We start from the raw sequence: 16,814 nt of genomic DNA, 5'->3' as shown, positions 1-16,814 counted from the left end.
AGAGAACATTCAATATATTTATTTTAATGTCCTTTAGAAAAACTATTGAAGTATAACAAAATTGATAAAGGCATCTAATGTTTCCATTGTCATGAGAATTTTGTTTTAGAGCTTAGCACAAATTTCTCCCTTCCTGGCGAGAAGACACACCAGAGCCCCTATTCCATTAGGAGGGTGCTAGTTTGCTCGTATCTGACCCTACTTTTATAAAGTGATTTAGGATTACTCTATAGAAGATGAGTTGGTTGCATAATGGCAGTCATGTGTGCCCCGAAATACATAAGAATTAAACAGACATTTACAGCTTTCTCATTTTACTACCAGAAAAAGAAGACGTCAAAAAGAAAACCGACAAGGAAACTGCTAGTGATGTGAAACAAAAAGGTAGTGTACTTTGTTTCCTTAGTCGAATTATGTTCACGATGCTTGTTCCTGGAAGGATCGTGGGGCAATGGAAACAAACTGGACGTAAGTACTTAAGTCTGTGCAGGTGCGGGCTGTCCAAGCAAACTCTGCACTGGACGAAATTAAATGTGCAAGGAAGGCTTCATTCAAGGCTGTTACCAAAGAGGTAGAGGCCACAACCCATTCTGAACTCAAGTTCACTGAAACAAAGAGCAGGAGGGTTGTTAGGAGCTGCAATGGGGCGGAAGGTTGTAGGCCATGTGTGCGCCAATGGACCTGACTGGAAGCAAAAGTAAACTGTTTTCTTAACTTCAGGACAGGAGTTCAGCTTGACAGCTTGGAGCAAGGCACTCAAAGGAGTTAGATTCTTAACTATCCCACAGAAAGTGAGAGACTGAGGTACTATTGTTCGGGGATGATTATATCTCAAAGGGATGGCTTCTTGCTCCCTGAGAAAGATATTCTTGAGTTAGAAAACGAGGGAAGAGTCTTTTGAAAAGATTTCTATCTGAAAGGAGCAGAGAAAGAATTTACAATTACAACTCTTCTGAAATAATTGCTCTAAGAAAAGGGAGGGCAAGAGCCTAAGGTCAGAAAGAAGCTTATCTAAAGTTTAGTGAGGCTGAAAACTTTAAGGCCATCCTGGTGAAGACATAATGAAATTGAGAAGAGCTACATAGTATAATAACGCCACTTTACAAAGCTAAGAAGCTCAGAGAGAGTAATGCAGACCATTAAGAAAGAGCATTGTTCAACAGCTTAGATTTTTGCTATATACTTAGTCGTGCTTTAATTCTTGTTCAAACATGAATACCGGCTTCTATTCAGGTTAAGCTTATGTCTAGGTGAAAAAGATAGTTGTCTCATATTATGAGATATTATGGTTTCATGTTAAGTGTTCTCACCCCAAATATTTCCTCAACTAGTGTCAGTGATGCTTGAAATTCCACCATTAGAGACATTCCATTCCTTTGAGTTATGAAGGAATTGTCCTCTATTAAAATGCAAATCTCCTAGGCCTGTGTGTATGGGGTAACAAACTAATTCTTCTCCGTTATTAACACTTCAAGTGAATGAAATTTCCAGATGCTTTCTGTATAATAATAAGCTGGAAACAATTCCCTCGAAAATGAGGTGGTGGGTAAGCTTAAATGAAGGAGAGGTTGAAGAGAAACCTTCAATGTAAGCTATTGAGTGGAGAGAACAGGACTGAATGGCATTATTGAAAACCTTTTTCTTTCTAGGAAGTATATAGCTTATGTGGGAGGGAAAAAGGTGATGGTGAAGGATCCTGAAAGGGAGGACCATCGAATGCCATAATAGATACTAGTTAGTAGCAAAGAGGGATTGTAAGAAATCCCCAACATCATGCTATAAGCAAGGTTAAAAACAATATTGTAAGAAATTAAGAGTTGCATGATTGTATGACTCATGAAGTGTTCAAGAAGAGACCTCCAGGTGTTCTGTGAGTCTGAGAACTGATTGCCAAATATTTTACTTTGCATTCAAATTTTTATTATTAAGGGTATATTATAATAGAATCAATTGTGTTATTGAACATTTGTTCAGTTTGATTCAAAACTTTCCTCCTGCCCCTGGTGAAATAAGTACCTTATCAGAAGAAAGGGAAAGTGCAGTTCTGACTATATGATAATACTGAGAAATCAGTTGCTTGGGCCAGTGTATCTGTGACATCAATTGGTCCTAAAGGGAAACAAGGTTCTCCTTTCTGGGCCACCACTTTTACCAAGTATTTGCAGAAGGAAGTTTTGAATTGAATTGTAATCTCCAAAGTATCTGTCATATGTTTGCAAGCGCAAAAGCAGAAAAATACTTTTGGCGAAACTCAGTGATGAGTGTGGTTGTCGTTTTGGTTTGGTTTTAGTTTTTTAGGAGAAAGGCAACATGCCTTCATGGACAGTGAGTGATGGGAAAATTTGATATTCCTCTGCGCCTGGAGACCTGTGTTATTAGGCCAGCAGTCATGTCAGAGTGAGGTTATGTACCACTGGCAAGAGAACGGATTATGCCCATGTCACTCCCCACAAGGTCAGGCTCCTCCATTCGCTGCCTACAAGGCTAGCGCTCATGTGCTCAGCCACTGAAACAGAACTAACTGCATGGATGCTCAGCATACCTTTGGAAGGCCGCCCAGCTAGGGTTGAAAAGCAAGTTTGTCCTTCTTGGAACCTTCTTTTCTGTGTGTTTGTTTGTTGTGTTTACTTTGGATGACACAAAATACTGTTGGCTCTTTAAAACTAGTTCAACTTCCTAATGGAAATAAGTGAAAATTGTTTGTTTATAAGCTCTTAACCTTCCAATACTCAAAATTGTGTGTATCTGTGTGTGTGTGTGTGTGTGTGTGTGTGTGTGAGAGAGAGAGAGAGAGAGAGAGAGAGGAAGTGAGGGAAAGAGAAAGAGAGAAATGGACAGAGACACAAGATTTAATTAATGCTGGTTTATAATTCTTGTTTCTTTTAGAGTTTAATAATTCTCCAACTGTGCTTTCATGTGAGAGGCAATATGGTAAAAAAAAAAACAGCCAGTTTGAAATGTGACAGTAGTAATTTCTAGAGATAATGAGAGAAATTGAAAATAACCTGAAATCTTGAGGAGTTGGGGCACATATGTCATTTCTTCCTAAAATAGAGGAATATAGCAGAGTGTATGATGTCACCACTCTAGCCCCAAAGAGTAGAAACTTTACAAGGTATAAGATATGCCTAGATACTTATGGGATTTGCCGTGATATTTTATTATATATATTGACTTCTGTATTATTTACATTTACTTAACATATAAAGTTACTTATATATTATATTGTTATTTTATTTTATTACATATATATTTTATAATTACGTAATTGCATTAGATGCAAATGAACCTAAGACATAAATTCTATGATAAATGAGCCTCTACTGCCTGAAGCTGGTAAATCACACTTTGCAAATGATCTATGCTAGGGAAAGTGAGGATGGGATTTTACATGATATAAAATTGCCATTCACAAATTAATAATGGTTGAAATGGGGTTACTGGTGCATCAGAGTTCATTATAATAATCTCTTGTTCTGTATGTGTTTCGAAAGCAAATATGGGCCACTTATAAAACACTATATGAAATGGCAAAAAATAATCACCGAGATCTTTTTACAATGTTATGAGGTAGGTAAGTTTCTGTCTGAACACCATGAAAAGCAATCAAGAAAGGAAATAAAAACCTTTAGAAAACACCTCCCTGTGTTTCTATGAGACTTCAATGTTAGACACGCAAACCACTCCAGGTAGGCAAGCGAACGGCTTCCCTCCGGGAAGTGGACGCACAGCACAGTTGGCTGGAAACGCTGGACGAACACTGAAATCAAGGAGCTGTTAGTGGATTCTTGAGCACCAGGGCCTGTCAGTTGGTCAGGAGCGGCTTCAGTCGTCAAAGCTGCCTCCTCTTAACAACCACAGACTAGATCCTGCAAATACTGAGGCCAGCCTAAGCAACGGACACATCAGAGTGGCCTGTGCCAAACGTGTCAGCGTCTCATTCTCTTGTAGATGCATCTAATTGGTAGAATTCAATATACTGCAAGTGAGTCTGGAAGACACAGGTTTTTGGCATTCTTTGTTTTCCAACTGGAAGGAGGATTAAATGGAAGTTGAAAGAGGGTATCCAAGGTATCTATAATAAAGATACAGAAATGCTTTATAAGATAAACTCACATAAGAAGAGAAGGTGTTTGAAGGCCTAAGTTGCAGTAAGATGGCTCAATCAAGCAACATGACAAAAATGTGGTAATTCAGTATGCCCGTAAGACATACTCAAATAAAGTTTGTGTTCTTTTCCTAAACTGTAGATAAAAGAAGCATGGGCATTCTTCCTCTCTTTATTTCACAAAGTGGGATTTTTGAAGAAAGAATGTTCTCAGTGCTGATGAGATTATAATGGTTAAAAAATTAACAAGTTGCCTTTCCTTGGAATGAAACAATTATAACCTGGAGAAAAAAAACATAAACCAGGATAGAATAAGATCAAAACTATGATTCATTTCTCTCAGATTGGTCTTTTTGGAGTTAAAAGTTATCATAATTTTTTGGACTTAAATTCATTACCACCCTATAATGTTTACAAGCCTATTAATTATGAACATAATTTTGACATGATAACTGATAGATAATGGTGTAAAATGATGTTTCATTATCACACTTCGCAACATGACTTTTTTCCAAAGAATTATCTGAATATGAGGTTAAATTACAGGAAAGATCCTGAAAAACCATACTAGGTTTTCTGGAACAGTTGCTACAAAAGGACAAATTCACTCATTCATGTATTCTTGCATGCATTTTTGTAGGAACTATTCACTTAATGTCTACTTACATATCAGTCATTGTGCTAGGTGCTGAGTACACACAGAGATGGATAAATGAACATGAACCTGAATGGAGTGTACATTTTGATAAAGGAGGCATACAGTGAACATAATGTCCATAAGTCCAACTTGGGATAAGGGCCATAGGAGAAACAAATTTGGGGAAGTGAAAGAAAGCAATGAATGGGGATATGAAGCTACTTAAATAGATAAGCTTGTTAGAGCAGATTTTTCTAAAAGGCATCATTTAAAGTTTATTTATTTGTTTTGAGAGAGAAAGAGAGAATGTGAGTGGGTAAGAGGCAGAGAGAGAGAGAGGGAGAGAAAGAATCCTCAGCAGGCTTCATAGTGTCAGCATGTAGCCTGTGACACGACTTGAGCCCATGAACTGTAGATCTGAACCAAAATCAGGAGTTCATGCTTCACTGAAGAGCCATCCAGGCGCCCCTTTAAGAGACAACATTTAAATTGGAATCTGATATGTTGGCAGGATCTAGCCATGTGTACATCTTTATGTAATGTGTGAATGTGGTCTGTGCGTGTGCATGTGAGTATGTGTGTTTGTGTATGTGTGCATGATGTATACGGGCAATATGTGTGAGAGGACGTACAAGGGGTCAGAATACGTAGGGACATATAAAAGAGTTTGCGTTCATTAAAAGTGCAATAGGAAACCCTTGATGGATATTAGCAGTGTAGAAACACAACATTCTCATTTATATTTTACACAAGTATATACTCATTTTGATAATGGGTCAGAGGGAGTAGAGAGAAGAGGTAAGCCAATTAAAAGATGGTATCATTTACTGAGATGGGGAAGCCTATCTGGGGAGCAACTGTGAAAGAAACAATCTAGAGTTTCCTCTTGAGCATGTTAAGTTTCAAGTGTATATGGTGTATCATTCACATTTTATATCAGGAACTATTTTAACTTTTTTATTATACTAACTGATTCAATCTTTATAGTAAATGAATAAATAAGTTGTTCTAATCCTTATTATAAATTGAGTAACCTAAGACACAGAAAAGTTAAGTAATTTGCTCAGAGTTACACAGTTAATAAATGGTAGGGCCAGGATTTTAACCCATCTACTCTACTCTGAAGATGCAGTTAAATATATGGGTCTGGATTTCAGAGGAGATTCGGAAGTAAAGCTACAAATACAGAAATCCATATAGATCATGGTTGTTTCTCTGGGAATAGATGAGGTTACCCAGAGAGATTGTGTCAAAAGAAAAAGAGAGTAGAATCGAGAATCAAGACTTGTGGAATTCCAACATGTAGAGATTAGATAATGGAAAATAAAGCAAAAGAGACAGAAAGGAACTGCTGCAGAGATTAAAGGAAGAGGAAAAGAGTTTGGTATTAGAGACATTTCAGAAATGGATGTTTCAAGAATCACAAAGTTATCAGCCTTCTGAATGTCACTTAAAAGCTGTAACATGAGGGCAGGAAAGACAAGAGCACTTCCTATGGAGTGAAGGAATAAAACCAGATTGTAGTGGAGGTACAAAAATGAAGAGGAAAGCAGTCATTTTTTTAATTGTGTCTGTATAAAAGAGTAAAGAGTCTTTTCTGTATTGTTTAGTTTTGTTTTGGGAGATGACTTTAGAGCCTGTGGACATCAACACAGTATGAGAGGCTGATGCTCAAAGGGACAGGGTTTAAGTAGAAGTCTAAGAGATAACTGAGAATTCATTGTTTGATGAGCACATGGGTAAAAAATAATCTGCCTCTTTTTGAGATAATACCTCAGACACTCCACTACTAAAAACTTGATGTTTTCAAGTTATGAAGAGGAATCTATCTAGACTGCCTTATAAAAAGATGCCTGCATCTACCAGATACACAATGTAAGATTAGGCAACTCTGGTGATAAAACTAAAACTCCAATAATAAATACATTCTGAGTTGAAAGCCTTGGTTTTAGAGAAAGACATATCACAATGTCCTTGATGCTCACTGAATAGTAAAGGATAAGTTTGTGAAGTGTACCTAAACGTTTTTAAAGAATTATTCATTCATTAAAAAAAAACTTCATAAGGCTTGTGCTTTTTTCAAGTATGACACCATATCTATTTCCATAGACTATTTTCAATTATTGTTGGAGGCAAAAACAATTAAGTTCTGCACAAACTAAATCTTTGATTTCTCTATATAAGATCTACTTTTGTCATTGAGAAGTTGTAAATGATACTTTGCAGAAGCTTATAGCTTTGAATATGTCATTAAATTTTATGCCTACCAGACATAGAATAACATCTATTTTACTTCATGAATCTTTTGTAATAGATTGTTCTAGCTACTAGAGCTCAAAACAATTTACATGACAGATTGCAGACCACTAAAATAAATTTATGTGTAATTAAAAGTAACTTCCTTGAAATATATATATATGTACAGATAAAGATAATATCTAGCATCTTTCAAATATTTTCCCTTTTGAGTTTTATTTTAAAAGAGAAAACTTCTATTTTCCAGAGTTGTATTCTGAGATGATTAATTATAGGTGTTTATACTCACTCCATCTCTTCTTCTACTTGAAAATCACTTGGTTTTTAGAAAGTTATGTTATATTTGAATTTTGTATTTTATGCATATGTATTTGAGCAAGATTTAATAAACGCATAAGCTAAATATTATTTGTTAAGCACTTTGTAACCTAGATTAATTTTTTCAAGAGTTATATAAATTTTGTAGTAATCTACCAGCTAGTATCAGGTTACAAAAAACAGATACTTCACACACTACTGAGTGATATCTGGACAGTTACATTAATGCATGCTCTAAATGAAATTATTAAAGAATTATTTTGGGCAGGTAAATAATGGGAGATCTGGCACAAATAGACTAGATCTAATTAGTAATTCCTAGCCTTCACTTAGGGGTGCTCTGTAATTATAAGGCAACAGTATTTTTATTCCTTTAAAATTAGCATTTTGGGGGAGCACCTGGGTGGCTCAGTCAGTTAAGTGTCCTCCTTTGGCTCAGGTCATGATGTCACGGTTGGTGGGTTCGAGCCCCCATGACGGCTCTGTGCTGACAGCTCAGAGCCTGGAGCTGCTTCAGTCAGATTCTGTGTCTTGCTCTCTCTCTGACCCTCTCCTGCTCTCTCTCTCTCTCTCTTAAAAATAAATAAAACACTTAAAAAATTTTTAAATAATAAAATTAGCATTTTGTTCCCAAATAGATCAGGTGTTAAGTCTGAGTTCAGCTGATGGCAGCTTGACTATATTAAAAACATTTATAATGCTTGAATTGCCTTGAAGGAAAAAGAATATATTTTCAAGTGTTTTGTAATTACAGAAATGTAAGACAATAGTTGTTTATTCTTTAGAGGGCAAGGGATTTTGTAATGGAATAATACAAAAATGTCTGCTGACTTGTTACTTAATAATAATATCTTTGATTACCTCTTATATCTCATCTCGATTTGCGAGATAGAGCTAAACTGCTCAGAAAGGCTGAGAGACAATTCATATCATGCCATACTGTGGGATCTCCGGGATAATCATCCATGTTCTAGCTTTTGGTTTCAACAATATAAAAGTCTGTTTGGGTCCAATGCAAACATAAGTAAATGCATTTGTTTTATTTTATTTTATTTTATTTTATTTTGAGAGAGAGTATGAGCACAAGTGGGGAGAGGGGCAGACAGGGAGGGAGAGAGGCTCCATGCTCACCGTAGAACATGGCCCAAGGCTCCAGGCTTACTGCAGAACCTGACACAGGGCTCAATCCCATGACTGGGAAATCATGACCTGAATCAAAATCAAGAGTCAGATATTCAACTGACTGAGCCACTCAGGCACCAAGGCATTTTGAATTAAAAAATAATTTAAGGGGAGTAGTTAACATGGTGGAGAAGTAGGAGGACCCAAAATTCCCTTGTCCCTCAAACACAGAAGTATCGCGGACAAAAGACTTATAATTCCAGGAATCCAGGTTACAGAGTGGCAGAAACATCTCCAGGGGCCCAAGAGGACAACTTGATAGGTCATAGGTGTGTGATTGCAAACTGGGAGAGATAAAATGGTGGCATAGGCATGAAAAGGAGGGATCCTCTTCTGTGGAGAGACAAAAGGAAGAGAAAGAGAGGCTGTGAAGTGTAGGATTGTATTTGGACATGAAAAAATCCGCAGAATAGGGAATGGAAAAAATGGGGAAAACCAATTTCTAACATGATCCAGGGTTGCAGGTCTTTCTCTAGAGTGGGGCTGGCCTGTGCACATGCCTAGGGAGAAAGGGAGCCAGCCTAGGGCTTGGTAATGAGCTCAGAGGCACAGTCAGAGAGAGTAGTCCTCTCCCATGAATACCATGGTAGATAACCTCTCCAAGGACAAAAGACCCTGCAGGTACTTGCCAGCCAGAGGCCCTTTGTTGGCTACTGGACAGAGTGGCATTACCCACGAACCAGGCCCCATGGAGTGGGATTCTTTAAGACATTGGAGTTTGAATCCCACCCGAGCACCTGGAGGTGAGGGAGACTGTGGAGCAGGACAAATCAGCCTGCTCTCACCCAGGTAGCACTGTGAGGAAGGTGTGAACCGTGGTCTGAGACACCAAGTCTGGAGAGGAGAGACTGGGGTGTTGCTATTTTTCTCTCCATCACCAACAAGGAAGGGCTTCAGGGAGTAGGACTGAGGGCCCGCAGTGGAGGTGGGACCTGCCTATATCAAACCATGCCTAGGTGCCTGGTAATTGCATAGCCAACAGAGTAAGATTGATCCTGACCAAATCGGACACCCCTCCTCCAGACCAACACAGTCACCAATTCCAAGGCATATAGGTCCAGCAGTTTTGCATTTTCTAATTTGATTTTTGGTGAATTCTTATTTTATATACTTCATATATTTTTTTCTTCCTTTTTTTCCTTTTATTTCTTCCCTTCTCCATTCTGGTTGTTGATTTGTTTAAGCAGACATTTTTAATCTATTTATTTCACACCTCTAGCATAACTCCTTCTTTTTTATTGTCCTCTCTCTTACTCTGTTTTAAGGTGTATAGTTTCTCTTGATTCTATACCTCGTCAATTTATTTTTTCTTTCATCTTTTCTTTTTCCCCGCCTATGTCATTTCTCTCTCTGTATGGGTTAAGGGATCTTCCACCATCACCACCACCACCATGCTTTTTAATTTTTTTTTCAGGGTTTCTTTAATGAACAAATCAAAGCATACCTGATGGAAGGTCCAAAGCACCACTACAAGTAGGGAGATAAAGCAACCAGAATCAAATAAGAGAGAACATGCAACACATTCCAAAAACACTTTCTGAAGGGCTAGGCCCTGGATAATGTATGACCCGTTTTTAATATAAGTAGTGCTTGTAGGTGCAGGACACATAACAAGCTATTAAAATACATAAAGGACAGCAGACAAGTAGCCCAAATGATGAAACAGAAGAATTCTCCTCAAAAGAAATTCCAGGAGGAAATGATAGCTAGAGGATCGCTCAAAACAGATATAAAAAACATATCTGATAAAGAATTTAGAATAATGGTCATAAGATTAATAGCTGGGCTTGAAAAAAAGCATAGAAGACAAAAGAGAATCTATTACTGCAGAGATCAAGGAACTAAGAAATAGTCATGATGAATTAAGAAATGCTGTAAATGAGGTGAAAAATAAACTAGATGCAGTGACAGCAAGGATGGAGTAATAGAGGGGAGACTAAGTGAAATTGAAGATAAAATTATGGAAAATTATAAAGCCAAGGAAAAGAGAGATAAGAAAATACTAGACCACAAGGAGAAAATTAGAGAACTAAGTGATTCAATGAGATGTAAAAATATCCATATCAGAGGAGTTCCCTAAGAAGAAAAGAGAGAGAAAGGGGCAGAAGGTTTACATGAACAAATTATAGCTGAGAACGTCCCTAAACTGGGAAAGGAAGCAGATCAAAATTCAGGAGTCACAGACGCCCTTCAGATTCAAAAAGAATAGGTCTTCACCACAGCATATCATAGAGAAACTGACAAGATACAAAGATAAAGAGAGACTTCTGAAAGCATCTAGGGACAAATGGGCCTTAACCTACAAGGATAGACATATAAGTATAGTAGCAGATCTGTCCACTGAAACTTGGCAGGATAGAGAGAGCGGCAGGAAATATTCAATGGGTTGAATAGGAAAAATATGCAGCCAAGAATCCTTTATCCAGCAAGGCTGTCATTCAGAATAGAAGGAGAAATAAAGGCTTTCCCAGACAAACAAAAACAAAGGAGTTCATGACTCCTAAATCAGCCCTGCGAGAGATCTTAAGGACACTGTGAGTGGAATGCTGCAAAGGCTACAAAGACCAGAGATCTCACCACAAGCATGAAACCTACAGAGAATACAATGACACTAAATCCATATGTTTCAATAATAACTCTGAATGTAAATGGACTAAATGCCCCAATCAAGGACATACCATATCAGAATGGAGGGAAAAAAACAAACAAACAAGATCCATCTATATGCTGTCTACAGGAGACTCATTTTAGGCCTGAAGACACATTCAGATTGAAAAGAGGAGATGGAGAACCATCAATCATGCTACTGGAAGTTACAAGAAAGCTGGAGTAGCCATACTGAAAAAGACAAACTATATTTTAAACAAAAGGCTGTGTAACAAGAGATTATAAAGGGCATGATATCATAATTATGGGGTCTGTCCATCAAGAAGATCTAACAATTATAAATGTATATGCCCCCAACTGGAAACACTCAAATATACAAATCAATTAATCACAAACAAGTAAATTTATTGATAAGAATGCGGTAATTGCAAGGGACTTAATACTCCACTTACAGCAATGAACAGATCATCCCACCAGAAAATCAATAAAGAAAGAGTGGCCTTGAATAATACACTGGACCAGATAAACTTGACAGATATATTCAGAACTTTTCATCCAAAAGCAGCAGAATATACATTCTTCTCAAGTGCACATGGAACATTCTCCAAGATAGATCACATACTGGCTCACAAAACAGCCCTCAATAAATACTAAAAATTTTGAGATAATACCATACATATTTTCAGATCACAACACTATGAAACTTTAAATCAACCACAAGAAAAAATTTGGAAAGCCTCCAAATGCATGGAGGTTAAAGAATATCCTAGTTAAAAAAAAAAAAAAAAGAATATCCTAGTAAAGAATGAATGGGTCAACCAGGCAATTAAAAAAGAAATTTTAAAAAACACATGGAAGCAAATGAAAATGAAATGACTGTCCAAACCCTTTGACGATGCAGTGATGGCAGTCATAAGAAGCATTTACAGTGCAACGCAGGCCTATTTCAAGAAATAAGAAAAATCCCAAATCCAAAGCCTAACTGTACACCTAAAGGAACTAGAAGTAGAACAGCAAAGAAACACCAAAGCCAGCAGAAGAAGAGAAATAATAAAAATTAGAGCAGAAAAAAACAATATAGAATCCAAAGAAAGAGTAGAACAGATCCATGAATCTAAGAGCAGCTTTTTTTGAAAAAATAAAATTGATCCCAAGCTAGACTTTTCAAAAAGAAAAGAGAGAGAACACAAATAGATAAAATCATGAATGAAAGAGGAGAGATCACCACCAATGCTACAGAAATACAATTATTAGAGAACATTATGAAAAATTATATGCCAACAAGCTAGACAACCTGAGAGAAATGGATAGATTCCTAGACATCCACACAGACTACAAAAACTCAAATGGGAAGAAATAGAAAATTTGAACAGACCCATAACCAGTGAAGGAATTGAATCAGTCATCAAGAATCTCCCAACAAAGGAGAGTCCTGGGCCAGGTGGCTTCCTAGGGGAATTCTACCAGACATTTAAAGCAGAGTTAATACCTATCCCTCTTGAGTTCTTCCAAAAATAGAAAATAGAAGGAAAGCTTCTGGACTCATTCTATGATGCCAGCATTACCTTAGTTCTCAAACCAGACAGAGATCCCAATAAAAAGGAGAATTACAGGCCAATATCACAGATGAACATCGATGCAAAAGTTCTCACCAAGATACAAACAAATCGAATTCAACAGTATATTAAAAGAATTACTCACTATGATCAAATGGGATTCATTCCTGGGCTACAGGGCTGGTTCAATATTCACAAATCAATCAGTGTGGTACATCACATTAATAGAAGAAAGGATAAGAACCATATGTCAATAGATGCAGAAAAAACATTTGACAAAATACAGTATCCTTTCTTAATAAAAACTCTCAAAATAGTTAGGATAGAAAGAACATACCTTAACATTATAAGAGCCATATATAAAAAACCCACAGCTAATCTTATCCTCAATGGGGAAAAACTGAAGGCTTTCTCCCTGAGATCAGGAATATGACAGGGATGTCCACTCTCACCACTGTTGTTTAACATAGTGCTGGAAGTCCTAGCCTCAGCAATCTGACAACAAAATAAAATGAAATGCATCCAAATTGGCGAAAATGAAGTCAAACTTTCACTCTTTACAGATGACATGATACTCTACTTGAAAAACCCAAAAGACTCCACCAAAAAGGTGCTAGAACTGATAAATGAATTCATCAAAGTCACAAGATATAAAATCAGTGTAAGAAATCTTGCATTTCTATATACCAATAATGAAGTAACAGAAAGAGAATCAAGAAATTGATCCCATGTACAATTGCACCAAGAATGATAAAATACCTAGTAATGAACATTACCAAATGTAAAAGATTTGTTTGCTGAAAGCTATAGAAGACTTATGAAAGAAATGGAAGACATAAAGAAATGGAAAAATATTCCATGCTCATGGATTGGAAGAACAAGTATTGTTAAAATGTCATTACTGCCCAAAACTGAATATGATTACATATTCAGTGTAATCCCAATCAAAATTACACCAGCATTCTTCTCAAAACTAGATCAAATAATCTTAAAATTTGTATGGACCCACAAAAAGCCCCGAATAACCAAAGTAATGTTGAAAAAGAAAACCAAAGTGGGCATCATAATCCCGGACTTTATCCTCTACTACAAGGCTGTAATCATCAAGACAGTATTGTATTGGCACAAAAACAGAAAATACACCAATGGAATAGAATAGAGAACCCAGATTTGGACCTACAAATGTACAAATGTATGTCCAACTAATCTTTGATAAAGCAAGAAAGAGTATCCAATGGAAAAAAAGACAGTCTCTTTAGCAAATGGTTCTGGAGAAATTGGACAGCAACATGCAGAAGAATGAAACTGGACCACTTTCTTACACCATACACAAAAATAAACTCAAAATGGATGAAAGACCTATGTGAGGCATGAAACCTTCAAAACCCTAGAGAAGAAAACAAGCAACAACCACTTTGACCTCAGCCACTGCAACTTCTTACTTGACATGTCTCTGAAGGCAAGAGAAATAAAAGCAAAAATAAACTATTGGGATCTCATCAATATAAAAAGCTTCTGCACAGTAAAGGAAACAATAAACAAAACTAAAAGGCAACCAACAGAATGGGAGAAGATATTTGCAAATAACATATCAGATAAAGAATTAGTAACCAAAATCTATGAAGAACTTATTAAACTCACACAAGAAAAACAAATAACCCAGTGAAGAAATGGGCAGAAGGCACGGATAGACACTTTTCCAAAAAAGATATCCAGATGGCATTTAACAAACACATGAAAAGATCCTCAACATCACTCATCATGAGGGAAATACACCTCAAAACCACACTGAGATAACAGCTCACACCAGTCAGAGTGGCTAAATTGACAACTCAGGACACAACAGATGTTGGCAGGGATAAGGAGAAATGGGAACCCTCTTGCACTGTTGATGGAAATGCAGCCTGGTATACCCACTCTGGAAAGCAGTGTTGAGTTTCCTCAAAAAATTAGAAATAGAATTACCCTATGACCCAACAATAGCACTATTTATTCAAAGTATACAAGAGCGGTGATTCATAGGGGCATATGTGCCCCAATGTTTGTAGCAGCACTTTCAACAATAGCCAAATTATGGAACGAGCCCAATGTACATCAACTGATGAATGGATAAAGAAGACACAGTTTATATATACAATGGAATTCTACTTAACAATGAGAAAGAATGAAATCTTGCCATTTGCAGCAACATGGATGAAACTGGAGAGTATTATGGTAAGTGAAATAAGTCAGTCAGAGTAAGACAGTTATCATATGTTTTCACTCCTATGTGGAATTTGAGAAACTTAACAGAAGACCAGGGGGGAAGGAATGGGGAAAAATTGTTTCAAACAGAGAGGGAGACAAATATCTTAAGATATTTAAGATATCTTACATACAGAGAATAAACTGAGGGTTGATAGGGGAGGGCGGGGTAGAGGGAAAAATGGATGATGGGTACTGAGGAGGGCACTTGTTGGGAGGAGCACTGAGTGTTGTATATAAAGAATTAACCATGGGAATCTACTTCCGAAGCCAAGAACACACTGTATACACTGTATGTTAGCTAACTTGGAATTAATTATATTTTAAAAATAATTAAAAATTTTTAAAAAATTTAAAAAGAATTTAAAATACATCTTAAAACTCAGAAAGGGAAAAGGTTTATATTAAAAATTGTTTTAATATGGAAAAAAAGGGACTGGTATACAAGTGACTAATTTCAATCTTCTTAACACTTACTATGGAGAATCAGAGCTACCCTCCCAGTGAAGACAGAAATAGAATAAGCCCTAAACTTGAATATGAGGGAGTTGTGTTATATTTTGTGAAATACTTTCAAGAGGAAGGATTAAAATACATATGAGAAAGAATAAATAAATAGACTATGAATATTCCTTCTTTGTTTGCATGAACATATTGACATTTTAAGTATTTCCTGTACCGTATTAGATACATTATTTTTAACTGCAGATTATAAACAGAATGAATTGTTTTCTGAAAAAAATATATAAGACATAAAATAATTTAATTTGATATTAAAACAAAGTGATCTCTTGCAAACATAAATTTTAATGAGAAGACTATGCAGAGTGGTATAGGAAGTGAGATATCAATTAGAAACAAGTTTTTATAATTAGAAAATATGGAGGGATTTTGACCAATCTGCTGGGGAATTACATAGGCTGAGTTTTCCTTGTGACCAGAGATAAACATTTAGCATACAGTTGTGAGATACTCACTAATTTTTTAGTTATATGCCCTAAAACTGTTAGATTTTTCCTTCTGTGAAAGCCAAGCTTAGAAAACATAAAATGATACTTCCTTCAATTTCAGCTTCTCCTGGGTTACCAAAGCAAAATTTCAAAATAGCTTAGCAAATTGTGCCAATATGTATTCTTCTCATCAAGAGCATTTTTAACGTAGTAACAGTTAAGTGTATTCACTATTTTCTCATTTAATCCTTATAAAAACTCTGGGTTCTGTTTTAAAGAACCCAGAATTGGAACAGTTAAGTAACTTGGCCAAGGTTGCCAGTTAGTAAAGGCAATAGGGACTTCACCAAAGAAATCCCACTGTCTTTTGCAACCCTCAAATATTTTTTTTTTACCAACAGTAGAAAATTATGGCTGTAGATTGCTTTAATGTCTTTTCCCTTTATTTTCTTTTTTTCTTTGAATAATTTGAGACTATATTTCAGACAGTGTAAGCATTGAGAAAAGAAATAAAAAGGGTATATTAGGAGTCTAATTCTTATTTTTCTTATAGAAATTATGCTTTTCTTCATCCCTCAATGAACATTTACTAAAGGCATAATATTGGCAAGGAAATCTACTAAATATTGGAGATAGATAGATCAGTGTAACTGACATGGCTCTTGTTCTAAAGATCTTAGAAAAAAGAAAAATAAATTGACATTTATAATATACTGTGAGTACTGCCCCAGTAGGACAGATACAATAGCTCACATTAAGATCAAGGCATGAGAAACTCTCTTCCCATTAGACATTTAGAACAGGAATGCCACAGACATATGTCATAAGACATTTGACCTAGATGCATTTAACATATTGTTAAACAGGATGGAGATTAGACTACATACAATTTTAACAGTGGTTCATCACCAGGGGTGATGTGCTCTCACAAGTGGCAGACCATTTAAAATAAAGAA

General features: G+C 36.4%; 1 long non-coding RNA gene across 1 annotated transcript in view; it reads left to right on the top strand.

Annotated features, from left to right (window-relative positions):
* The first annotated feature begins 324 nt into the window (after positions 1-324).
* The window catches only part of LOC115296142, a 62,876-nt gene continuing 46,386 nt past the window's right edge, over positions 325-16,814 (top strand). Inside the window, exon 1 of the long non-coding RNA XR_003910753.1 lies at positions 325-384. This is a non-coding gene — a long non-coding RNA (uncharacterized LOC115296142). The remainder of the gene's footprint in view (positions 385-16,814) is intronic.

Source organism: Suricata suricatta, chromosome 7 (genome assembly GCF_006229205.1).
Source record: "Suricata suricatta isolate VVHF042 chromosome 7, meerkat_22Aug2017_6uvM2_HiC, whole genome shotgun sequence".
Lineage (NCBI taxonomy): Eukaryota > Metazoa > Chordata > Mammalia > Carnivora > Herpestidae > Suricata > Suricata suricatta.
This window is presented reverse-complemented; position numbering and strand designations above follow the sequence as displayed.